Below are 27,479 nucleotides of genomic sequence, written 5' to 3'. Positions count from 1 at the left end.
GAGAGGATCTGCAAGGAAGAATGGCAAAAGATTCCCAAATCCAGGTGTGAAAAACTTGTTGCATCATTCCCAAGAAGACGCATGGTTGTACTAGCTCAAAAGGGTGCTTCTACTCAATACTGAGCAAAGGGTCTGAATACTTATGACCATGTGATATTTCAGATTTCCTTTTTTAATAAATTTGAAAAAATTACATTTGTTTTTTTTTGTCAAAATGGGGTGAAAAAAAAAAATACTTACCGTACCCACTGTACATACACGTACTAAATATATATCAATGTGTTGTTTGAGCAGCATCAAGGTTATCCAACTGTAAGGCCACATTCACATGTTCAGTGTTTGGTCAGTATTTTACCAAAACCAGGAGTGGAACAATCAGAAAAAGTGTGCATTTTTTTTGCTTCTAAACAATCTATTAATGAACTAGATGGTGGCCCGATTCTAACGCATCGGGTATTCTAGAATATGTATGTATGTATGTATGTATGTATGTATGTATGTATGTATGTATGTATGTATGTATGTATGTATATAGCAGCCACATAGTATATAGCACAGGCCACGTAGTATATAGGAGCCGTGTAGTATATATAAGACAAATACTACGTGGCCTGTGCTATATACTATGTGGCTGCTATATACATACATATTGTAGAATAGCTGATGCGTTAATACAGGCCACGCACTATATAACAGTGGCCACGCAGTATATAACACAGCCCAAACAGCATATAACAGCCCATGTGTTATATAACACAGCCCACACAGTATATAACACAGGCGACGTAGTATATAGCACAGGCAACTCAGTATATAACACAGGGCACGTAGTATATAGCACAGCCCACGCAGTATATAACACTGCCCATGTAGTATATAGCAGCCACGTGGTATATAACACAGCCCACACAGTATATAGCAGCCACGTAGTATATAACACAGGCAACGTAGTATATAGCACAGGCCACGCAGTATATAACACTGGCCACGTAATATATAGCACAGCCCACGCAGTATATAACACAGCCCACATAGTATCTAACACTGGCCAGGTAGTATATAGCAGCCACGTGGTATATAACACAGCCCACGTAGTATTTAGCAGTATGGGCACCATATCCCTGTTAAAAAAAAATTAAAATAAAAAATAGTTATATACTCACCCGCCGGGATCCAGCGAAGCTCTGGCGATGCGCGTGCGGCTGCCGCCATCTTCCGTTCCCAGGATGCATTGCGAAATTACCCAGATGACTTAACGGTCTCGCGAGACCGCTAAGTCTTCTGGGTAATTTCGCAATGCATCTCTGGAAACGGAAGATGGCAGCAGGCGCGAGCGCATCGTCAGACAACAGAAGGTGAGAATAGCAGGTTTTTTTTTATTATTATTTTTAACATTACATCTTTTTACTATTGATGCTGCATAGGCAGCATCAATAGTAAAAAGTTGGGAACACACAGGGTTAATAGCAGCGGTAACGGAGTGCGTTACCCGTGGCATAACGCGGTCCGTTACCGCTGGCATTAACCCTGTGTGAGCGGTGACCGGAGGGGAGTATGGAGCGGGCGCCGGGCACTGACTGCAGGGGAGTAGGGAGGGACTAATCGGACTGTGCCCGTTGCTGATTGGTTGCGGCAGCCATGACAGGCAGCTGGTGAGACCAATCAGCGACGTGGGATTTCCATGACGGAAGTTGCCGACAGAAAGACGGAAGTACCCCTTAGACAATTATAAATATAGATTATAATTGGGTTTAAAATCTGGCATTTTGCAAGTGGTTGAATTCTAAGATAATCTGGTGCACAAATGGACTTGATTTTCGGTATCACTAGTCCATGTTATAAAAATGATTGATTATGTATTCACTATGAAATGGTCTTCTCGGTTTATAGGCTGGTGATGGCACAAGTAACCAAGGTCTGCCCGTCCATTAGACATTGCAGTGACCTGTAGGAAGAAAAGCAGCAAGTCTCTTTTTTAATAGTTATTGTACACCCATTTTTGAGCATATAGGTTGAATAGTTGGGAGACATTGGGGAGTAACCCAACGCATATATACCAAAAAAGGTAAGGGTCCAATCCTTGTTATCCCATATTGGAGCATGCATTACTCAATCGCCATGGGTACTTCATTAAAGGGAACCCGTCACCCCCAAAATGGAAGGTGAGCTAAGCCCACTGGCATCAGGGGCTTATCTACAGCATTCTGTAATGCTGTAGATAAGCCCTGATGTATCCTGAAAGATGAGAAAAAGAGGTTATATTATACTCACCCAGGGGCGGTCCCTGCTGCGGTCCGGTCCGATGGGCGTCACGGTCCGGGGCCTCCCATCTTCATAGGATGTCGTCCTCTTCTTGTCTTCACGCTGCGGCTCCGACGCAGGTGTGCTTTTGTCTGCCCTGTTGAGGGCAGAGCAAAGTACTGAAGTGCGCAGGTGCCAGGCTTCTCTGACCTTTCGTGAAGACAAGAAGAGGATGTGATCTTAAGAAGATAGGAGGCCCCGGACCGCGACTCCCACGGCAGCGGGACCGCCCCTGGGTGAGTATAATCTAACCTCTTTTTCTCATCTTTCAGGATACATCGGGGGCTTATCTACAGCATTCCAGAATGCTGTAGATAAGCCCCTGATGCCGATGGGCTTAGCTCAACTTCCATTTTGGGGGTGACAGGTTCCCTTTAAATGAAAATTAGAAAATGTTTTTTGCTTCCTAATTCACTACTGCTTTAACCCCTTCACCCGAAAACCTGTTTTCACCTTCCTGACCACTGTCACTTTAGGAGGTTAGAACTCTGGAACGCTTCAATGGATCCCACTGATTATGAGATTGTTTTCTCATGACATATTGTACTTCATGTTAGCGATAAAATTTCTAGATATAACTTCTATTTATTTGTGAAAAAAAAAAATCGGAAATTTGGCAAAAATTTTGCAATTTTCAAACTTAATTTTTATGCCCTTAAATCAGAGACTCATATCACACAATATAGTTAAATAATATTTCCCACATGTATACTTTACATCAACACAATTTTTGAAACAATTTTTTTAGTTGGGAAGAAATAAGGGTTAAAATTTGACCAGTGATTTCTCATTTTGACACCAAAATTTGCAAAACCTTTTTTTTTTTTATTTTTTTTTATTTTAGGGACCACCTCACAGTGACTTTCAGGGGCCTGTATGATGGAAAATACCCAAATACCTAAAAACGACACCATTCTAAAAACTGCACCCTCAAGGTGCTCAAAACCACATTCGAGAAGTTTATTAACCCTTCAGGTGCTTCACAGGAATTAATGGAATGTGGAAGGAAAAAATAAACATTTACCGTATATACTCGAGTATAAGCCGAGATTTTCAGCCCAAATTTTTGGTCTGAAAGTGCCCCTCTCGGCTTATACTCGAGTCACGGTCGGCGGGTGAGGGGGAGAGGGCGCTGAGGCATACTTACCTGCTTCCGGGGCTCCTGGTGCTCCCCCTGCCCGTCCCACGGTCTCCGGGTGCCGCAGCTCTTCCCATGTTCAGCGGTCACGTGGGACCGCTCATTAGAGAAATGAATATGGACTCCACTCCCATAGGGGTGGAGCCGCCTATTCATTTCTCTAATCAGCGGTAACGGTGACCGCTGACAGAGGAAGAGGCTGCGGCACTGAAGACCAGCTGTCCGGGGGAAGGAGCGGGACGCCGGGAACAGGTAAGTATGTCATATTCACCTGTCCGCGTTCCACACGCCGGGCGCCGCTCTGTCTTCCCGGTGTCTCTCCGCACTGACTGTGCAAGTCAGAGGGCGCGATGACGCATATAGTGTGCGCGCCGCCCTCTGCCTGATCAGAGTGCGGAGAGACGCCGGGACGGGACGCTGAGGAGCTGCAAGCAAGAGAGGTGAGTATGTCATTTATTATTTTTATTGCAGCAGCAGCACAGATTTCTATGGCACAGCTTTCTATGGCACATCTATGGGGCAATAATGAACGGTGCAGAGCACTATATGGTACAGCTATGGGGCAATTATGAACGGTGCAGAGCACTATATTGCACATCTATGGGGCAATAATGAACGGTGCAGAGCACTATATGGTACATCTATGGGGCAATTATGAACGGTGCAGAGCACTATATGGCACAGCTATGGGGCAATAACGGTGCAGAGCACTATATGGCACAGCTATGGGGCAATAACGGTGCAGAGCACTATATGGCACAGCTATGGGGCAATAATGAATGGTGCAGAGCACTATATAGCACAGCTATGGGGCAATAATGAACGGTGCAGAGCACTATATGGCACAGCTATGGGGCAATAATGAACGGTGCAGAGCACTATATGGCACAGCTATGGGGCAATAATGAACGGTGCAGAGCACTATATGGCACAGCTTTCTATGGTACAGCTATCAGGCAATAATGAATGATGCAGAGCACTATATGGCACAGCTATGGGGCCATAATGAACGGTATGGAGCATCTATTTTTATTTTTGAAATTCACTGGTAGCTGCTGCATTTTCCACCCTAGGCTTATACTCGAGTCAATAAGTTTTCCCAGTTTTTTGTGGCAAAATTAGGGGGGTCGGCTTAAACTCGGGTCGGCTTATACTCGGGTCGGCTTATACTCGAGTATATACGGTAGCTCTTTTTCACAAAAATTTTACTTTAGACCTAATTTTTGTTACTTTTGTAAGGGTAACATGAGAAAATGGACCATGCAATTTGTTGGGCAATTTCTCCTGAACATGCCAATACCCCATATGTGCGGGAAACTACTGTTTGTTCACACAGCAGGGCTCGGAAAGGAAGGAGCGCCATTTCACTTTTTGAATGTAAAATTTGCTGGCATAATTAACAGACGCCATGTCAAGTTTGGTGAGCCCCTGATGTGATTAAACAGCGGAAACCCCATTTTGGAAACTAGACTCCTTAGGGAACTTATCTAGATGTGTATTAAGCACCTTGAACCCACAGGTGCTTCACAGAAGTTTATACCGTACAGCCATGAAAATAAGAAAATCGAATTTTTCCCGCAAAAAATCTTTTTTTTTTTTTTTTTTTACAAATTTTGTATTTTCACAAGGGTAACAAGAGAAAATGGACCCCAAAAGTTCTTCTGCAATTTCTCCTGAGTTTACGGATACCCCATACGTGGTTGAAAACTACCGTATATACTCGAGTATAAGCCGACCCGAGTATAAGCCGACCCCCCTAATTTTGCCACAAAAAACTGGGAAAACTTATTGACTCGAGTATAAGCCTAGGGTGGAAAATGCAGCAGCTACCGGTAAATGTCAAAAATAAAAATAGATACCAATAAAAGTAAAATTAATTGAGACATCAGTAGGTTAAGTGTTTTTGAATATCCATATTGAATCAGAAGCCCCATATAATGCTCCATACAGTTCATGAAGGGACCCATAAGATGCTCCATACAAAATACGCCCCATAAAATGCTCCATATTAAAATATGCCCCATATAATGCTGCACAAAGGTTAATAATGGCCCCATAAGATGCTCCATAGAAACATTTGCCCCATACAATGCTGCATAAAGGTTGATGGCCCAATAAGATGTTCCACACATTATGGCCCCATAAGATGCTCCACACATTATGGCCCCATGAGATGCTCCATACATTATGGCCCCATAAGATGCTCCATACATTATGGCCCCATAGGATGCTCCAAACATTATTCCCCATAAGATGCTCGACACATTATGGCCCCATGAGATGCTCCATACATTGTGGCTCCATACATTGTGGCCCCATACATTGTGGCCCCATACATTGTGGCCCCATACATTGTGGCTCCATAAGATGCTCCATACATTTGCCCCATTTACTGTTGCTGCGATTAAAATAAATAAAAATCACATACTCACCTCTCTTCGCTCAGGCCCCCGACACTTGCGATAGTCACCTTCAACGTTTCACCGCTGCGTGCTGCTCTGTCTTCCATCCTCTGCACTGACTGTTCAGGCAGAGGGAAGCGCACACTAATCGCGTCATTGCGCCCTCTGACCTGAACAGTCACAGCCAGAGGACGGAAGACAGAGCGGCCCGCAGCGGTGGAACGAGGAAGGTGACTATCGCACAATGCTCACCTCCCCCGATATACTCACCTGCTCCCTGCGCGGTCCCTGGCAGCGTCTCACTGTCAGATGGTCTGCGGGAGCCGGCGGCATCTTCCTGTGTTCAGCGGTCATGCACCGCTCATTACAGTAATGAATATGCGTGCATATTCATTACTTTAATGAGCGGTACCACGTGACCGCTGAACACAGGAAGAGCTGCCCGGAGACCATGGGACATGCAGGGACCGTGCCAGGAACAGGTGAGTATGTCACCGCGCCGCTCCCCCTCACCCACCGACCCCCCCGCCGACACTGACTCGAGTATAAGCCGAGAGGGTCACTTTCAGCCCAAAAAAGTGGGCTGAAAATCTCGGCTTATACTCGAGTATATACGGTACTTTTGAGGCACAGTGCAAAGCTCAGAAGGGAAGAAACACCATATTACATTGGCAGAGCCCCTGAGGTACCAGAACGGTAGAACCCCCCATAAGTGACTCCATTTTACAATCTAAATCTTTTACAGAGCCATTGTGTTACCAGTAACATTGAAGCCCCCTATATTTCCGTTAACAGATGACAGACCTGAGTGGGGACCTGCTTTTTTTTGTGGATTGAGTTGAAGCTTTTATTGGGAACATTTTACATAACATTTATGATCACATTTATCCGGTGCTCTATGCTGAGCACTTACTTTGGGGTTTCCATCTAAATCTCCGAGTGACGTGACAGATGAAACCCCCGATGAATCCATTCACTATAGTGAGGCAGCAGAGTTACTGTGGACTCCGTCTGGCATCTGTTCAGGGTTATCCGTTTTATAAGTGCAAAAAACTGTAGCCAACGGCACTTTTATGCAATCCTAAAAAGAAGGACACCGCCGGATCACTGGTCCTATGGCGTCCACAGTGCCTCCATCTGCCTCATTATAGAAAATCTTCAGCCGGAGGTTCCATCTGAATCACATATTTCAGAGATTTACACGTAAACCCCGATGCAAGCGCTCAATGCGCCGAGCCTTACTGCGATCTTTGGGAGGCAGAATGAAAAAAATAAAAATAAAAATCAACAGCATGTAAAGAATTGGTTTTATTTTTAAGCCATTCCTCATGCGGTTTAAGTGATTTGTCGACTTTATTCTTCGTGTCGGTGCGATTACAGCAATACCAATTTATATCAGGTTTTTATGTTTAGCTGCTGTCACACACTAAAAGACGCTTTTTATTGCGAAAACTAGTTTTAGCATCAAAATATTCTGAGAGCTACAATTTTTCCATATTTCGGCCCACAGAGTCATGTTATGGCTTGTTTTTTTGCGGGACGAGTTGACTTTTTTATTGGTACTATTTTCGGGCACAACATTTTTTGATCGCTTTCTATTCTGATTTTGGGGAGACAGAATGAACAAAAACCAGCAATTCAGGAATTGCGTTTTTTATTTATTTACTTTTATTTATTTTTTTTTATACGGTTCTGCATGTGGTAAAATTGGTAAAGGCAGCTCTATTCTTCAGGTCAGTACAATTACAGCGATACTCAATTCATATCTTTTATGTTTTGGCGCTTTTACACAAAAAACTTTTATAGAAAAAAATAATTATTTTTGCATTGCGGTATTCTTAGATCTAAAACTTTATTTTTCTGCTGATGGAGCTGTGTGGCAGCTTGTTTTCTTTGCGGGACAAGATGACTCAGCGGTACCATTTTTATTTACATTCATCTTTTTGATCGTGTTTTATGGCACTTTTTGTTCGGCGGTATGATAAAACATTGGTTTTTGCCTCGTTTACTATTTTTATTTATGGTGTTTAGTGAAGGGGTTAATTAGTGGGACAGTTTTATAGAGCGGGTTATTACGGATGCAGCAATACCAAATGTGTAGTTTAGTTTATTTTTTTTTATTTACATAAATCAAATATATTAAATGGAATTTTTTTGTTCTTTATTTGGGGATTTTTAAAAAAATATTTACACTTTTTAATAATGTTTGGGACATTACTGAACTGCAGAGCATCACATCAGCATCCGACAGGCAGGGAAGGAGGCATCTCAGGTCCTGCTCTCTGCAGATAATGTGAAGTCACCTTCCCTGAAGGACCCCGCGGCCATGGGTCTCCATGGAGACCATCAGGACATCGCATGATCGCATCGCGTTGTCTTGATGGAAGCACACAGGGAGCCAATTCCCTGCGCGATGCTCCTCTATGTCACAGTCACTACCGACAGCTGCATCAGACGGGTTAAATGCCCGCAATCGTTGCTGCAGGGTGTCAACTATTACACAGAGCTGACACCCGTACCCGATCGCTGCGGGGCTAAGCGTGAGGCCATACAATCATGGCACCGTACATGTACTACCATTTGCTCTAACGCAGCTTCTGCAGAGCAGTATTTGTACGGCGCATGTCAGGAAACGGTTAAAGCAACACATAAGAACTTCTTCAAAAGCACAAAAGAAAATACTATTTATGGAAACCTAGATAATTGCAAAACATATGGCAGGGACAAAGCCCGCGTGAGATCTGATTTGTTCTGCAGAGTTATTTAATTTCTCCAAGACCACATAATTACCAGATCTTGCCTATTCAGAGAAAATATTTAAGAAAAGGCAAAGAAGTCTGAAGTACAGAAAAGAAGACTTCTGGCTCTAGAAATGAGGCCTACCTCCTAATCCACTCAGCATATACAGTGAGGAAAATAAGTAATTGATACACTGCCAATTTTGCAAGTTTTCCCACCAACACTTCAACTGTGAAAGACAAAATCTATATAAAAAAAAAATAAAAACAATTCTACATAATTTGCTTTTTTGTGCATGAAATAAGTATTTCATACAATAGACAAACATAACTTAATATTTGGTACAGAAACCTTTGTTTGCAATTACAAAAGGTCAGATGTTTCCTGTAGTTCTTGACCAAGTTTTCGAACACTGCAGCAGGGATTTTGGCCCACTTCACCATACAGATCTTCTCCAGATCTTTCAGGTTTCAGGGCTGTCGCTGGACAACATTGAGTTTCAGCTCCCTCCAAAGATTTTCTATTGGGTTCAGGTCTGGAGACTGGCTAGGCCACTCCAGGACCTTGAAATGCTTCTTACGTAGCCACTCATTTGACCTGGCTGTATGTTCCGGGTCATTATCATGCTGGAAAACCCAGCCACGACCCATGTTCAATGATCTTACTGAGGGAAGGCGGTTGTTGGCCAAAATCTCGAGATACATTACCCCATCCATCCTCCCCTCAATACGGTGCAGTCATCCTGTCCACTTTGCAGAAAAGCACACCAAAGTATGAGTTTTCCACTCCCCATGCTTCACGGTTGGGACGGTGTTCTTGGGGTTGTACTCATCCTTCTTCTTGACCTTCTTCCCAAGCCTCCTCTGAAGTTTGCCAATGACCATCTGGATGATCCGAAGGGCCTTGACATATGCTGGCGTGAGCAGAGAGATCTTACGTGCTCTACAGGATTTTAATCCATGACAGCGTAATGTGTTACCAATAGTAAAGTTTGTGACTGTGATCCCAGCTCTCTTCAAGTTATTTTCTAGGTCCTCCCGTGTAGTTCTGGGCAGATTCCTGACCCATCTCAGAATTATCCTTACCCCACGAAGCAAGATCTTGCATGGAGCCCCAAACTGTGAAAGATTATGTTTCTTACATTCTCTAATAATTGCAACAATAGATGTTGCCTGCTCACCAAGCTGCTTGCCCAATGGCCTGTAGCTCATCCCAGCCTTGTATAAGCCTGAAATTTTATCCCTTGAGGCCTTAAGACAGCTCTTTGGTCTTGGCCATGGTGGAGAGCTTGGAGTATGATTGAGTGGGTGGACAGGTGTCTTTTATACAGGTAACGAGTTCAAACAGGTGCCATTAATACAAGGAATGAGTAGAGATGGGTGGACCCCTGGTTGCTCCCATCAGCCGATGCCTACTGCCGCTAATAACAAAGAGAGCTGGTGGCAAGCTAATGGGAGTATTCATCAGATGGCGCCTGCGAACTAAATAACTAATGCTTAACAAAAAAGGTTCCCCTGTATTTTTGATAACCAGCCAGGAAAAACTCTCAGCAAGGCTGGTTATCATGAATAGAGGCCATCCCCACATTGTTTTTTATTTAAGTGAAATTCTCTCAATGATGTAACCCCTTAACAACCGCCGATACGCCTTTTAACGGTGGCAGTTAAGGGTACTTAAACCACAGCGCCGTTAATTAACGGTGCTGTGGAAAAAGTGTATAGCGCCAACCAGAGTCGGATATTCTCTGGGGTCTCGGTTGCCGGGGGTAGCCGAGACCCCAGAGAACATGATTCGGGTCTGTTTTTACCGATCCACGGGTTGCGATCGCCAGTAAATAAACAGTTTACAGGCGGCCGCCCAAAAAAATAAAAAATAAATAAAACGCGATTTCCCATTTAATTTTTCTGTCCTCCGATGTGATCGCACATCAGAGGACAGAGAAATGGGGTCCCCGATACTCATCTGTCTCCCCCGATGCTCCTCGTGGCTTCCGATGGGCGCCGCCATCTTTTTCATCTTTTTCATCTTTTTCAGTGCGCCCGCCGGCCAGCACCCGGCAGATCTTTGGGGTCTCGGCTGCCGGGTGTAGCCGAGACCCCAAAGAACATGATCGGGGTCGGCATTTTAAAACGTCACTACTTCCCTTCCGAGCACTGATGTGTGCCCAAACAGTGGTCCCCCCCACATATGAGGTATCGGCGTACTCCGCATAAATTGCACAATAAATTTTGGGGTCCAATTTCTCCTGTTACCCTTGTGAAAGTAAAAATCTGGGGGGTGAAAAGATCATTTTTGTGGAAAAAATATGATTTTTTTTAATTTTCATGGCTTTACATTATAAACTTCTGTGAAGCAGTTGGGGGTTCATAGTGCTCACCACACATCTAGATAAGCTCTTTGGGGGGTCTAGTTTCCAAAATGGGGTCACTTGTGGGGGGTTTCTACTGTTTAGGTACATCAGGGGCTCTGCAAATGCAACACGACGCCCGCAGACCATTCCATCAAAGTCTGCATTTTAAAACGTCACTACTTCCCTTTCGAGCCCCAATGTGCGCCCAAACAGTGGTCCCCCCTACATATGGGGTATCAGCGTACTCAGGACAAACTGGACAACAAATTTTGTGGTCCAATTTCTCCTGTTACCTTTGAGAAAATAAAAAATTGCGAGGTGCAAAAAATTTTTTGAGGAAAAAAAGGATTTTTTATTTTCACGGCTCTACATTATAAATTTCTGTGAAGCACTTGGGGGTTCAAAGTGCTCACCACACATGTAGACAAGTTACTTAAAGGGTCTAGTTTCCAAAATGGTGTCACTTGTGGGGGGTTTCCACTGTTTAGGCACATCAGGGGCTCTCCAAACGCGACATGGCGTCCGATCTCAATTCCAGCCAATTCTGCATTGAAAAAGTCAAACGGTGCTCTTTCTCTTCCAAGCTCTGCCGTGCGCCCAAACAGCGGTTTATCCTCACATTTGGGGTATCGGCGTATTCAGGGGAAATTGCACAACAAATTTTGTGGTTCATTTTCTCTTTTTACACTTGTGAAAATAAAAAAAAATTGGTTCTGAAGTAAAATGTTTGCAAAAAAAAGTTAAATGTTCATTTTTTCCTTCCACATTGTTTCAGTTGCTGTGAAGCACGTAAAGGGTTAATAAACTTCTTGAATGTGTTTTTGAGCACCTTGAGGGGTGCAGTTTTTAGAATGTTGTCAAGTTTGGGTATTTTCTGTCATGTACACCCCTCAAAGTGACTTTAAATGTGAGATGGTCCCTGAAAAAAATGGTTTTGTAAATTTTGTTGTAAATATGAGAAATCGCTGGTCAACTTTTCACCCTTATAACTTCCTAACAAAAAAAAAATTTTGTTTCCAAAATTGTGCTGATATAAAGTAGACATGTGGGAAATGTTATTTGTTAACTATTTTGTGTGACATATCGCTCTGATTTAAGGGCATGGAAATTCAAAGTTTGAAAATTGCAAAATTTAAAAATTTTTTGCCATATTTCTGTTTTTTTCATAAATAATCGCAAGTAATATCGAAGAAATGTTACCACTAACATGAAGTACAATATGTCATGAAAAAACAAACTCAGAATCGGCGGGATCCGTTAGAGCGTTCCAGAGTTAAAACCTCATAAAGTGACAGTGGTCAGAATTGTAAAAATTGGCTCGGTCATTAAGTACCAAATTGGCTCTGTCACTAAGGGGTTAAATAATTAAAAACCAGCGCAGGAACCATAGCTGTCTGAGTGGCGGTAATGATTTGAAGTCAGTTTGGTGTTTGTGCCCGATAAGTAGGCGTTCAGTACGGACACCGAACTTTACTTTTCGGGTTCGCCCATCTCTAGTAATGAGCGCAAAGTAGGAGGGCTTCTTAAAGAAAACCTAACAGGTCTGTGAGAGCCAGAATTCTTGCTGGTTGGTAGGTGATCAAATACTTATTTCATGCAATAAAATGCAATTTAATTATGTAAAAATCATACAATGTGATTTTCAGTTTTTTTTTTAGATTCTGCCTCTCACACTGTTGAAGTATACCTACGATAAAAACTACAGACCTCTCCATTCTTTGTAGGTAAATAATAAGTATATAAAAAAAATACAAACCAAAAAGCTCAGCAGCACACTGTGTGCCAGTGTATACAGCATACAAACAAATATATGAAATTTAAACTGAATTACTGCTATATAAACTACAATATAAAACGTGAGATACTTAGTGCACAAATTTAACAATTCATGTGTGCCCACCAGCCATGACAAGTAATAGTATTTTGTTAGTTGATAAAAATAAACTGAAATAGTCAATGAATAAAAGAGAAATCTAAAATCAAATCAATATTTGGTGTTACCGCCCTCTGCCTGCCTTTTATATATATTTGCATACAATTTTTGAAGGCACTCTGCAGAAAGTTTGTTCTAAACATCTTGGAGAACTAACCACAGATCTCTCTATGAGGCGTGCTCAGGTCCTTCTGTTTCTAAACAATCTCACACAGACTTGATGATGAGGAGATCAAGGCTCTGTGGGGACCATATAATCACTTTCAGGATACCTGTCATGCTATGATGGTCTTCAGTAAGGAAGGGAGGGCTCAAACGGTCCCTGGAACCTCAAGTATCCTTGTCCCGGGGGTACTCTTGAAAGCAGGGAGGCCCGAGTATCAGACCTTACTATGCTATGCAGAATAAATTTGGAGCCAATCAGGTGCCTCCTTAATGGTATTGCATTATGGGACGGCAAGTAAAACGCTGTTTACTGTTTATTAATAACATACTGCGCCAAGTAATCTAAAATTTCTGAAAGAGGACAACCCCTTTAAGGCTGCATAACTTATGATAGCTGTTCAACCAACAGATCTCTCTCTCAACTCCCAAATACACAAACTCTTGGCTTAGCAGAGTGCTCCTGCGTTCTGTATAAAAGAGCCCCATGCCAGACTCCTCCAGCAGCAGCAGCTTACCTGCAGGGATATCAACAGGATCAAAATCAACAGTCCAGATCCTTCTCTTCCCTTTCACTGCCTCTGGTCTGTATATAACAGGTCACTGATCAGAGGAGGCAAGTCACACACAGACCGGAGGATGCTGAGGAAGCACAGACAGGGAGGAGAGGACCCAGTGCACAGTCCGGCCCCTATGCACCGAAATCTAAAAAGCAGAAAACTTCAAAAAGGTGATTAAAGAGGAACCACAAAGTGGATTTCTTCAGCAAAGGTATCAATGTAATCTGAATTACAGCCATGTCTTTACATTAAAAATTGTTTAAGGAGAACCTGTCAGCACAAAGTAATATAACTTCTGTAGAGCCTACATTACATACTCAGAATGTTGGTCCTCGGATCACCAAGTTCACGTTCATAGTTGAATTTAATATTCTTTCCCTTCCTTTGTATGAGTTTGGGCAGACGCTGAGAGGACACAGTTGCCTCAGACAATTAACCTGAGTATGATATTGATGCTGAAAACAAGAGGGACATTTCCTGGCAAGGCCCAGCTGAGACCAGCACGCTGCCGCTCAGCAGCCGAGGTGTGTAACAAACTCTATGTGGCAGCGCTGGACGGCAGGCCAAGGGCTTTGGGACGTTGCTCCAGTTGAATAAGATCTAATATGAGCTTCTAGCAACAGTCCTGGCAGAACACCACTACAAGTGATGCGGTGAGACAGTCATCGTGACAACAGAGGTTTTGGGTTTGCTTTATTAGTTTAGTGGAGGGGAGGTTAAGGTTGTAATAGCAGAAGAAAGTAAAGCGCAGAGATCTAAATGCACAGTGCTGAGCTGGCCGATAATTCATCCCAGTGTGAATAATTGGGAGAATGGTGACAAAAATCTGGTTTGGGGACTTGGGTTCTGAGGAGGTGATGGATCAGCTCATCTGAAGTCCTTATTCTGAGAAAATAGATGGATACATAAAGTAGAGGCAGCCGTCAGCGTTCGTGCCGAGGAGAAGACATGCAACATTACAAGAGGTCCATTAAAGTGGCTTCGGAAAACCCGTCTACATGTTGCCGCTTGTTTTAAGAAAAAAAAACAAAAAAAAAAAAACACCTTGCCCTCTCAAGTGTCCAGCACGGAGTCTGCACTGCTGTTCCCGGCATCTGTTCGGTCACGTCAACAACGCTGCAGCCAGTCAGTGAGCTCAATTTCAATGATCAGCTTGTGCCGTTAACCCAGGCAGAGCCGCTGAGCTCAGTTACTGGCTGCAGAGCTTTTGGCACTGGTATGTGTGAAATGACAGCTTCGCTTTACATCCAAATGTGTGCATGACTTTGCAGTTTTGTCACGGAAAAACAGTTTGAGCCATTGTACAGATATATTAAAAAATTAATTAGCATTGAATTTTGATTCAAAAAGGCTAGAGATATGGTGGAGATTGATGGCAAGGCCTTGTAGAATGATCACGCACAACAAAGCGGAGTTGATCGGTGTTACGCTGCATACAAAGTCACAGCCACATATTGTGCGCGCACATTATGTGTCTGAATGTAAACCTACGGAGGCATCCAGCACGCAGCAGTCACCCGATTTGTCACGTGTCAGCCTGCATTTAGAAATTGTCATCCAGTCCCAGCCTAAGGCTAAAGCTGGATTTCCTTCTAACAAGCACCATCTTTTAGCTCCCAGATCAGCACTTTACATGGCCATTTACTAGATACACAGAGTATACAGTATAAACAGAGTATATCTATCCGGCAGCCGATATACACAAAGACACTTTCCAGAATCAGTATACATTGCGCACTTAATTGTGTATATATATATATATATACCTCCATATACAATAAGCAAAAAAAAAGTTGCACTCTGTAGTGCTAAAGCATGTCAATATGGAATATATGAAATATGAATAGCAATACTCCTTCTGGATACTAGGAATGCCCAGCAACCAATGACAAGGTGGTCTCAAAATTGCTGAATTCTGAATTCCTGGGTAGATGTGAATACCTCTCTTTCAAGTCTGATTTTATGGGTAGGTAGGACCCTGCTGCAATTAAAATCCACCACATGCTAGAGGGCGGAGTGTCAGAGAGTTAATATACAGAGAAGCTTGGAAGTGAGACAGTAAGTCTTTTTGTTGCTGTATATTAGCTTTGTCGTTGGTTGCTGGGCATGCATGAATTGGCCACATTATGTGCTAAGCGTCTCATTTTCTCCTAGTATCCAGAAGCAGTAATGCTATTCGTATTTCATATACGGTATTTCATGTTGACAAGCTTCAGCATTACAGAGTGCAGCTTTTTTTGTTTATTGTCTTTATGGCAGGCATGTCAACCAATGAACAGTGCTTGGCAAAGGTAGGTGTCCCTATGACTTTTTACCCAAGTGCTGCTACACCCAACCTTGTGTCAGAATTGCAATACCGATCACTTTCCGTCCATGCAGTTTCAGCATCGATCCGGTGTCGTAATTCTCATCATAGAAGTAACAGTGCCACTCCTGATCTAGATCCAAGCTGATATATGTCCGGGTGAAAGTTAAACTTTAGTCTGGGCATAAATCAGCTTAGAAGAAAATTTAAAGATAGAAGAGATAAAAATGTTACAGTCCCCAACCTCAAAACGAGCTCGATGATGGATTCTCACTAAACTCATTTTGTGGCCAGTATGGGATAGCAGAACACAGGAGGCTATAAAAGGCAAACAGTGCTAAATGGACACGTGTCATTTTATGTAATAATTACTCTGGAATGCTTCAACATATCCCATTGATTGACATTTTTTCTTTCGTGACATACTTTATGATAATGGTAAACTTAGTTTGATATGTTGTGTGTATATATTTATAAAAATATCAGAAATGTGACAAGTTTCCAAAAATTTGCAATTTTGAAACTTTGAATGATTATCCCTTTAATCCAGATAGTCATACCACAGAAAAACATTAATAAATAACATTTCCCTCATTTCTGCTTTACATCAGCATTATTTGTAAAATGTTTTATTTTGTTATCATTTTAGAAGGTTTAATAATGTAGCTGTAATTTGTAATTTTTTATTTCCAAGGAAAATTACAAAACTTATTTTTTTAAGGGACCTATTTAGTTTTGAAGTGACTTTGGAGGTCCTATATATTGGAAACCCCCAAAAGTGATACCATTTTAAAAACAGCACCCCTCAACGTGTTAAAAACTGCTTGTCAGGAATTAATGCAACCTGTCATGACAGGAATTAAAAAAAAAAATGTATTTTTACCACCTAAATGTTTCAAACTTCTAAACAGGCCACTGTAGCCGGTTGACTCTAAGGCCGTTATTTGGCCATGAATTGCCATGGCAAACATCAGGACAACACAATCAAAATCTCAGGGTGCCGATGCAGTTAAAGAGGGAGTCCTGACACTCTGTTAACCATCTAGATGCTGTAGTCACTATTGATAGTATTTAAGGGGTTAAATGGCCATGGTCTGTGGCAACACTGATCATGGCTGTTGCAGCAGGTTGTCAGCTATAGTGTCCAGCTGATCACTGCTGGATTGTCCCCCATAGGGGAATGCTAGTCTCTTATATCACAGGTCAGTTTTAATTCGTATTGGTGGTCACTAAGGGGTTATACAATAGGTAATTTTCTGATTAGTTATGCTCTTTAAAGAGGATCTAAGGGTATGTGCACATGTTGCGGATTTGCCTGTGGAATTTTCTACACAGATTCTTCCTATCTTGGCAGAAACCGCTGTTAAAAATCTGCACGCTTTTGTTGCGGTTTGATTAGTTTTTTTTAATGTGGATTTGTATGTGTTTTTGTAGGCGAAATACAGGTCTATTTTTTAATAAAAAAAGAATTGTGATGTCATGTCCTTGTCCAACCTCTTCTTTTACATACTCCATTGAATAATAATATTTACACACAGATAGATAATATCAAGCCTGATGTTTAGTAATAAACTAATAAAATGGTACATAAAGAGTTAAATAAAGACACACACAAAATCTGTGTTAGGCCGGTTTCACATTTGCGGTTGTGTCCGCAGCGTTTCTACCGCATATATCCGCATGCGTTGTGTATTCCTATATTTAACATTAGGGACGCATGCGTTTTTGATTGTTCGCGTTTTGCCACGTTTGACGACGCATGCGTCGTTTCGTCATTTGCGGCTTGGCGCGGAAATGCAACATGTAGTAATTTTTAGAGGCGTCAATTTGCCGCCTGGAAAAGCATGCGGTTGATTGCGCAAGAATTGCGGCAAAAAAACGCATTGCTGTCTACATGAATGCAAATTGCCTCTTCTGAGAAAAAGAGGACTTAACTCTATAGCGCCACCTGTTGGAAGTAGCGATCCTACAAGTCACAATCAACCCTCTAACGAGTCGTGCAATATGACTTAGGATAAAAGCCAAATCAGTATCTCAATTCGCAGACACGGTGTTTCGGGCTGTTGGCCCTCGTCAGTGCGAAGCATGAGAACTGATTTGGCTAGGTGAGAGGCTCTGGACTGGGGTCTAAGGCAGGGACGGACTGGCCATTTGGCAATTCTGGCAAATGCCAGAAGGGCCGGTCTGGTTGTGGGCTGCATTGTTAACAGAATCAAAGTTCTCAAGATACCCATACTGTTAACAGTTGTGACGGAGCACAAAGCCGGTCACTCCGTCACTTACCTCAGCATGCTGTGGGTATAATTAGAAATATTGGTCTTGTAGTAAATCTTCCTTTCCTCCATCCAGGGTAATATTAGTAATATATCTCATCTGGTTCATGGGGACGGGGACAATGTGGGCCTGTGTGATTTCAAATGCCAGAGCTGAATTTCATCCCCAGTCCGCACCTGGTCTAAGGGGTATCGTTTCTCCTTATGGAGAGTGACATACCATCTCTGGCTTGTCAAGGTAAGGAGGCATATTTGCCGTACAATGCTCCTCTGGGAAATTAAATATGCAAATTGCCTCTTCTGAGAAAAAGAGGACTTAACTCTATAGCGCCATCAAGCACATGCGCTTGCTTGCGTTCGTGAACGCATGCGTTTCAAAAGAGAAGAACATGTCTAGACACTGATAAGCCACCCCCCACATACAAGGTGATAAAGGGAGGGAGTGGACATTTACAAGTCACTACTCAGCAGACACTGAAGCAGACGAGACACAGGCTACATCTTGGAGGAAAACAAGACACTGAACAATGTGAGTATATCCTAGCCAATGCCTTTATTTTCTATTTTCTGTCTCTACATGTCCTAATTTCTTGCATTTCTTTCTTTCTGCATGCATCAGAATGTCTTCTGCTTCTTCTTCTGATGAGGAGTTTTGTCCTGGGCCGTCGGAAGTCGAGCATGTCAGTGAGGTGAGTACTTGCCTCGTTAGATTGGTAAGCATTCACTGTTACATCTACACGTGACAATTTGAATTTTTCATTTTTTTAGAGCTCTTCTTCAACTGCGGCACAGACTGGGCAGGAGCAGCGGACTCAAGGTCGGGTGGAAAGACGGCAGCGGGTACATATACAAGGCTGACTGTTTACTGTATCCTCAGTGTAATATTCTTGAATCTTCTTTTCTTTCCATTCCTCTTAACTTTTTTCTTCTGGAATCCTTTTGTATGTTGACTTTCCTATTCATGCCATTTCTCAGCATCTTTTTTCTTTTTTTTCCTTATGTTAATTCACTAAACTTTAATGACTTTATTTAATTTTTAGGTTCCACAACGGGAGGATGACCTAATTGAAAATGACCTCCTCATCTCCCTGATCCAGGAGCGAGTCCCGTTGTGGGACACCCGGGATCCACTGCACTCAAACAATGTCACGATCCGGCGCCTATGGAATGAGGTGGCCAAAGAGATGTGGGATGGCTGGGACAATGCCCCGACTCGGGTCCGAAATGCATTTGGTAAGTATTGCACTGCAGTGTGAAGCAGCAGAGACCTTGGCCGTGCTCACTCGACTGTGTGTGATGAAAGAAACTCTCAGGAGTTTCTGTCATCACACACAGTTGTGTGAGCACGGCCAAAAGTCCTTTTTCTGACCATAATTTATTTATTTTTATTTATTTATTTTTTTAACAGTGGCCAAAGTCAAAACACGTTGGCGTTCGATGAAGGACTGCTTCAACAAGGACCTGCGTCAAGCGAGCCGTGTTCCCAGTGGTTCAGGAGCAAGGATCAGAAGATACAAATACTATCGAGTTCTGGCATTTTTAAGATCGGTCCTTGCCCAGAGAACGTAAGTATTTATCACGTGTAATTAGGTTGTATTGAATTGCTATAATCTGTATTTTTATATTCCACACGATTTTGCGTCTGGTTAATTTTTGGTATTAATTTTCTTTTTCCTTTTTTCACAGCACATACAGCACTACTGTTGGCCCAGGTTCTGGAGCGGTCCTTCATCCGACAGCCACGGACCCGTCCCAGCCATCCAGCAGTGCTGCAGCAAGTGGGCCTTCCACACTAACTGGAGACCAGGGAGCTGGTCCATCAGGTCTCCCCCTTTCAGAGTCCTCTTCCACTGCCCCTTTTTTTTTGGGCTCCTCCCGGCAGCGGCAGAGGGCATCGGACAGGTCACTCATGCCCGAGTTTTTGCACTTGAGCTCGGTTTTACACGACGCAATCAAGGCTTTGAGTGACCGAATGGATATTTCACATAACCTCTTGAATGCACGTATCCAGGAGGTCACCAAAAGCCTTGACCAAGTGAAAGCCGACCTCCAGAGGCCAGCACATCATTTTTTTAAGCAAATTGAGCAGGGCATGTCGGAACACCTTACACCTGATCTCCAGTTGAGTGTGATGCAGGCCTGCAATGCCGCTTACGTGCAGGCTATGCAGCAGAGTCGGTATTTCCAGCAGACCATGTCGGCATATCCACCTGTGCTTTCACTGTCACGATTAACCTCAATGCCGACCTCTGCTGCATACCACTGCACGGCCACCTCAACTCCTAGCACTGCCGGACACCACTACAGCACCACCACCATGCCGAGTGCAGATGGACATCCCACCGCCACCACCATGACAACCGCTGCTCCTGCTTGGACCTACTCCACTGACACCACGATGCAGCAGGACCCTGGCATGGCCTTCCGTACCGCCACCACCACAATGCAGCAGGACCCTGGCATGGCCTTCCGTACCACCACCACCACGATGCAGCAGGACCCTGGCATGGCCTTCCGTACCACCACCACCACGATGCAGCAGGACCCTGGCATGGCCTTCCGTACCGCCACCACCACGATGCAGCAGGACCCTGGCATGGCCTTACGCTCTACGAGCACTATGGACTCTGGCATGGCCTTACGCTCTACGAGCACTATGGACTGTCATGGTGTAGCCGGACCCTGACCGGTCACCCACCACTACGCCACTTGAGCCCACCAAGGCTTCCCAGAACCCGACAAACCCCCCCCCCCAAAAAAAAAAACAGGACTATTAGTATTCCTCCCCCTTCACCTCCCAATGTGTCTGTAATGTCAGGTTTGTCTCACCCTTCCAGTGAGTCTCAAGCCTCTCATGTGTCAAGCCCCATCCCCGAACTTCCAGACCCTTCTAGTTTCATTGCCCCTTATCCTGCCACCTCTGCATCGTCCACGGTTAGCCAGGCCTCAGTGCTTCACACCCCCCGTTTACATCACTCTACCCCAAGCCGGCGCAGTTAAATAAATTTTTTGGTTGTTAAAAAATAAAAAAAATTTGATTTGCCCCAATTATGTTTGGTTTATTGTGTCTTCCACCGCCGGCAACACACACCATGCGCCAAATAAGAAACTTCGCCACACACTTTATTTTTTGGCCACATCATATCTCCAGTAGTTATAAAAATAAAAAAAAAGACTGCATTTTTGTGTGTTTTTAGTATAGAGATATGAGGTGGGCCAAAAAATGTATACTTGTATTATCTCCATAATCTCTTCTTTCTGCTTTGTCTGTGACTAGTGTTGCAGTCAGAAGAGAAAATGGCGGACATACAGTGCAGAACTCTACTGAACAGGTCAGGTGTCAAAAATCTCATTAGTTGGGACACCTGACCTGGTGAGTAGAGAACTGCCTTGTATAACCTCCATTTTCTCTTCTGTGTACATAATCTATTACACACAAATTGAAGGGACGATGGTGATCACACACTGCATATCTATGCTCACCTGCACAGGTGTCAGAAATAGTGAATTCATGAGGCTGTTATATGTGCATCATGAATTCATTATTTCAGACACCTGACTTGATGAGTATAGATCTCTTTAGTGTGACAGTCATTGTCTCTTCAGTCTGTGTCCAATGGATACAGCAGAACAGAATCAGGATGCAATGACATCAACAAGCTTACCAATAAAGCAACATGGCTGCCATTACTAGCAGTATGTGGCCAGTGTTTTATATCAGTATTTGTAAGCCAAAACAAGGAGTGGAACAATTAGAGGTAAATTATGATATTAACATCATAACTAGCACCTCTGCCTTTATCACCCACTCCTGGTTTTGGATTACAAATACTGATATTAAATACAGACCAAATACTGCTAGTTTTAGGACAGCCTTGGTTTGTAGAGGAAAAACATAGGAGACAAGGTCAACACAACCAAAACTAAAGTTTATTAATGAGAAATATTATCATTTCAGAAAATTACTGGTACAGATCGAATTACAACAGGACATTTACACAACATTGCCCTGCTATGACACACGTCCAATATCTGAATCAAAAAAGTCAGCAAATTGGTCCCACATGTGACCAACTTCAGCAGTTGACCGCAGCGGGTGATGCTGGAAATCGGGCAGTGGGTGTGCAACTGGTTCATCCAGTTCAATGCTGGGTTGCTCCTTAACCATTATATAATTGTGCAGAACCACACAGGCTTTGACCACCTCGTCGACTGTTTCCACTTTTAGATTTATGGCTGATGCAAGAATGCGCCATTTAGCGACCAGAATGCCAAAGGTACACTCTACTGTTCTTCGGGCCCTCGTCAGTCTGTAGTTAAAGATCTTTCTAGTGTGGTTCAAGTCCCGACTGGAATAGGGCTTCAGTAGATTTTCACACATCTGAAAGGCCTCATCCCCAACCATAACAAATGGCATCGGTGGACCTTGAGTGTAGGGGAGAGGTTGTGGCGGGGGAAAATTGAAATTTTTGCCATACACACGGCGGCCCATATCCGAGTTCTTGAAAGTCTGGGTATCGTTGCCACGGCCAAAAGCTCCAATGTCCACGGCGATGAAGTGACAGTTCGCATCAGCTATTGCCATGAGCACAACAGAAAAATATTTTTTATAGTTGAAATACTCAGATCCTGTCCTGGCAGGTTTGATAATGCGGATGTGCTTTCCATCCACCGCTCCTAAACAGTTGGGGAAATCACACACACTCCAGAATTTTTCCGAAATTTCAAGCCACATGTCGATGGTGGGTAGGGGTATAAACTCATCCCGGAGTACATTCCACAAAGCCCGACAGGTGTCCGCAACTATTCCGGACAGGGTGGATATTCCAAGCCGGTATTGGAAGTGGAGGGATGATAAACTCTCTCTGGTTGCCAGAAATCTGTAAGAAAAAGAAACCCCCCAAAAATTACAAACTATTCTATTTATGGTGTGGTTACGCTAAAGAAAGAAAGGAAAATACCCAAAACATACATGTCAGAAAACACAAAATTTGGACTGTCATTGGTTTAGATTTGGAACGTACCTTAATGTAACCAGTAGACGTTCCTCCGGTGGAATCGCTCTACGGAGCTGGGTGTCCTGTCTCCATATGGCTCCTTGGACACGAGCAAGCAAATCCCGGAACGAGTCTTGCGACATCCTTGTATATTCATGGAATTTCTCTGGGTTGGCATTAAGCTCGCCATACAGTGTGTGATAGGCTCCACGACTCTCACGTAGTTCGATAATGAGGTGTCTCCAAAAACGCCTACGTTGTCTCCTTCTCCATCTTTCACGATTTCTGTCTTGCTCCCAAGCAAAAGCACAGGCAAGAAACAGCTTGATGCTTAAATCCAGGTTGAAATAAAAGCTCTCCATGCGAAGATCCATCATGACACAGGAGCAAAATCTGAAGATTACAGCTGTTCAGGGGTCTATAGAAAGAAATCCCATAATACACGCCCTCTGTAGTCCCATTGGCGGTGTCTGGTTATCTTGATTCTTCTCTTGTGAAATTTCTCATCATGCGCACCAAAAATGCAAACGCATGAAAAAACGCATATAAACGCGTACAAACACATGAGTCTAAAAAACGCCGCGTTTGTACGCGTTTATATTTTTCCACCACTTGCGGATGTGGATTAAACGCTGCGGATTTAAAACGCAAATGTGAAACTAGCCTTAGGCCGGGGTCACATTTGCACGAAAATCGCACGAGTCTTGCACCTCAGTACCCGGGACTGCCACTGGCACTCGGACCGAAGCGTTCAGCTGCATAGAAATACATGCAGCGACACGCTCCGGTCCCGAGTGCCGGCGGCAGTGTCAGGTATTGAGGTGCGAGACTCGTCGAGTTTCTCGCAAGTGTGACCCCGGCCTTAGACGCAATATCTGTTTAGTTTAAAAAAAAATGGCCTTGGCTCCCGCGCAATTTTCCAAACCAGAGAGGGAAAGCCAGAGACTGGGTGTTAGGGGTCGAGTTCCCGCCTCTGCACGGGGGGAGTCTCAAGCCATCTCCGCTGCGGTCTCCCATTCTTCTCCAGCTGCAGTGGAGCCTGGTCAGCGGAGACGTCAGTCCCAGCTTCTGGCTTGGCCTGATACTGTGCAGATGGTTACTGCTGCCTTTCCAGGCTCAGCCACTGTAGCCAGTACTGGTCAGCGGTGAGCAGACGTCTCTGGGACTAAAGGTACCTTCACACTGAACGATATCGCTAGCGATCCGTGACGTTGCAGCGTCCTGGCTAGCGATATCGTTGAGTTTGACAGGCAGCAGCGATCAGGATCCTGCTGTGCCATTGTTGGTCGGAGCAGAAAGGCCAGAACTTTATTTCGTCGCTGGATCTCCCGTAGACATCGCTGAATCGGCGTGTGTGACGCCGATTCAGCGATGTCTTCACTGGTAACCAGGGTAAACATCGGGTTACTAAGCGCAGGGCCGTGCTTAGTAACCCGATGTTTACCCTGGTTACCAGCATAAACGTTAAAAAAAAAAAAAAACACTACATACTTACATTCCGGTGTCTGTCCCCCGGCGCTGTGCTTCTCTGCACTGTGTAAGCGCCGGCCGGAAAGCAGAGCGTCACCGCTGTGCTTTCCGGCTGGCGCTTACACAGTGCAGAGAAGCACAGCGCCGGGGGACAGACACCGGAATGTAAGTATGTCGTGTTTGCTTTTTTTTACGTTTACGCTGGTAACCAGGGTAAACATCGGGTTACTAAGCGCGGCCCTGCGCTTAGTAACCCGATGTTTACCCTGGTTACCAGGGGACTTCGCATAGTTGGTCGCTGGAGAGCTGTCTGTGTGACAGCTCTCCAGCGACCACACAGCGACGCTGCAGCGATCGGGATCGTTGTCTAGATCGCTGCAGCGTCGCTAAATGTGACGGTACCTTAAGTCCTGCTTTTCCCCTTCTGAGCATGCCCGGGGTAAGACCTCTCATTGGAGGTCGGGGGTCACATGCTCAGGTACTGTAGCAGCTCCTATTGGTCCTCTAGGAAGGTCCTGAAGTTGCTGCAGCTATAAAAAGTTTGCATGGCCGCACGGCCATGCGCTAGTATCAGCTTATGTTATGAGCTTTAGCTACTTAGTGGTCTTGTCTGCTTGTGGTCAGGGTCCGGCTGAAATAAGCCACTAGAATACCGGCACCTCCAGTGAGGAGTTTGTATGATGAATTCAGGGCTGGCGTAAAGCCATTAGAATTCCGGCTCCACCGGAGAGGTGTTTGTGTGCTTGCTACTCCCTGACCACTGATTGCTTTTGCTCTGTTAGGCAGCTGTGTTCCCCTGTGATGCTAACAGGGCACAGCGTTTTCCCTTCTGTTCGACTCTGTGAAGTAACAGAGTTCGCTTCTACCGCCATATTGTGCCACCATTTGCTAGCAGCAGCAGGTTGGTCTCCTGCACAGTGGACCCCGGGCTGCGAACGCACTAATAATAATATCTAAATATACTCGGTGCATTCCGCCAACACTGGGGGCCGAAGTTTATAGCCTGGGAAGGGGGTAATATCCATGGAGCTTCCCAGGCTATTAATATAAGCTCACAGATGTATACTTAGCCTTTACTGGCTATTAAAATAGGAGATCCTCCCCCAAAAAAATGACGTGGGGTCCCCCTAAAATTAATAACCAGAAAAGGCTATGCAGACAGCTGCGGGTTGATATTACGGTAATAGCCTAGGAAGGGGCCATGGATATTTGGCCCCCCAGCTACAAACACCAGCTCTCAGCCGTCCCAGAAATGGCGCATCTCTAAGATGCGCCAATTCTGGCATTTAGCCTCTCTTCCCACTTGAGGGACTGATGATGCCTGCCTACACACAGACACACACACACACAGCCACAGACCCCCCCGCAGACAGACACGAACATCCTCTCCACACACACACAGTATCCGCCCACACACTCTTCCTCCTCCCTATCTACAGCGTTATTCGAAAGCAACGCCACAGCAAAATCGCAAGTCTATTTACACCTGCGGTTTTGCGGCAGATTTGACTGACTAAATGCAAGTCAATGGGTGCAGAAACACAAAAAGAAATCCGCTCGGATTTTTCCACAGCATGTGCACACCAATTCTACATTTCCCATTAAATAACATTGGGTGTGCACTACACTGCAGATCTGATGCAATTCTCGCATCCAAAACGCTGCGGATCCGCATCAAAATCCGCAACGTGTGCGCATAGCCTAAAGGGTAATGACTCTCCTAGTTGAAAGCGACATGCCTGTGTAAGGAGACTTGTAGACCACGTAATCGGGTTAAAAGCTTAAAACAAGCTCTCTGCTAGATAAGTCAATATTTAATGATCAGCGTGGCTCAGACAGCCGGGACCAACACTGAAAGCAGAACGGGGAACTTTTATCCCTCGTCTGGGCCTCTTAAGGTACCTTCACACTAAACGATATCGCTAGCGATCCGTGACGTTGCAGCGTCCTGGATAGCGATATCGTTTAGTTTGACACGCAGCAGCGATCAGGATCCTGCTGTGATATCGCTGGTCGTTGATTAAAGTTCAGAACTTTATTTGGTCGTCAGACCGGCGTGTATCGTCGTGTTTGACACCAAAAGCAACGATACCAGCGATGTTTTACACTGGTAACCAGGGTAAACATCGGGTTACTAAGCGCAGGGCCGCGCTTAGTAACCCGATGTTTACCCTGGTTACCAGTGTAAAATGTAAAAAAAAAAAAAACAGTACATACTCACCTTCGCGTCCCCCGCCGTCTGCTTCCCACACTGACTGAGCGCCGTAAAGTGAAAGTGAAAGTACAGCACAGCGGTGACGTCACCGCAGACTCTGCTGTTAGGGCCGGCGCTCAGTCAGTGCAGGAAGCGGACGCCGGGGGACGCGAATGTAAGTATGTACTGTTTGTTTTTTTTACATTTTACGCTGGTAACCAGGGTAAACATCGGGTTACTAAGCGCGGCCCTGCGCTTAGCAACCCGATGTTTACCCTGGTTACCCGGGGGCCTCGGCATCGTTGGTCGCTGGAGAGCGGTCTGTGTGACAGCTCTCCAGCGATCAAACAGCGACGCTGCAGCGATCGGCATCGTTGTCGCTATCGCTGCAGCGTCGCTTAATGTGAAGGTACCTTTACCAGTTACAAAATGGAGCAGCAGGCCGAATACCCAACCACCACTCCCTTTTCTATGGGGCTGCTGGAAAAAGCTATGTGCAGCACTCAACAGCCACATTGGGGATGAATGAAGCAGCGGTCAAGTACGCGCACTGAGTTCATTCAGATGTCCGTACCAATGAGTCTGGGTATGGAGACGACCATGGCAGTTTCACACATTTTTATGAAGGTGTCACACTCAAGCAGACCCACAGCCA

At 44.4% G+C, this 27,479-nt stretch overlaps 1 protein-coding gene across 3 annotated transcripts in view; it reads right to left on the bottom strand.

Moving 5' to 3' along the window:
• Positions 1–27,479, bottom strand: part of COX16 (cytochrome c oxidase assembly factor COX16) — a 143,861-nt gene that overhangs the window by 19,638 nt on the left and 96,744 nt on the right. The gene's annotated exons all lie outside the window — the stretch shown is intronic.

Source organism: Ranitomeya variabilis, chromosome 1, assembly GCF_051348905.1.
Source record: "Ranitomeya variabilis isolate aRanVar5 chromosome 1, aRanVar5.hap1, whole genome shotgun sequence".
Classification (NCBI taxonomy): domain Eukaryota; kingdom Metazoa; phylum Chordata; class Amphibia; order Anura; family Dendrobatidae; genus Ranitomeya; species Ranitomeya variabilis.
Note: the sequence above shows the minus strand (reverse complement) of the source record. Positions and strands in the feature narration are given on the sequence as shown.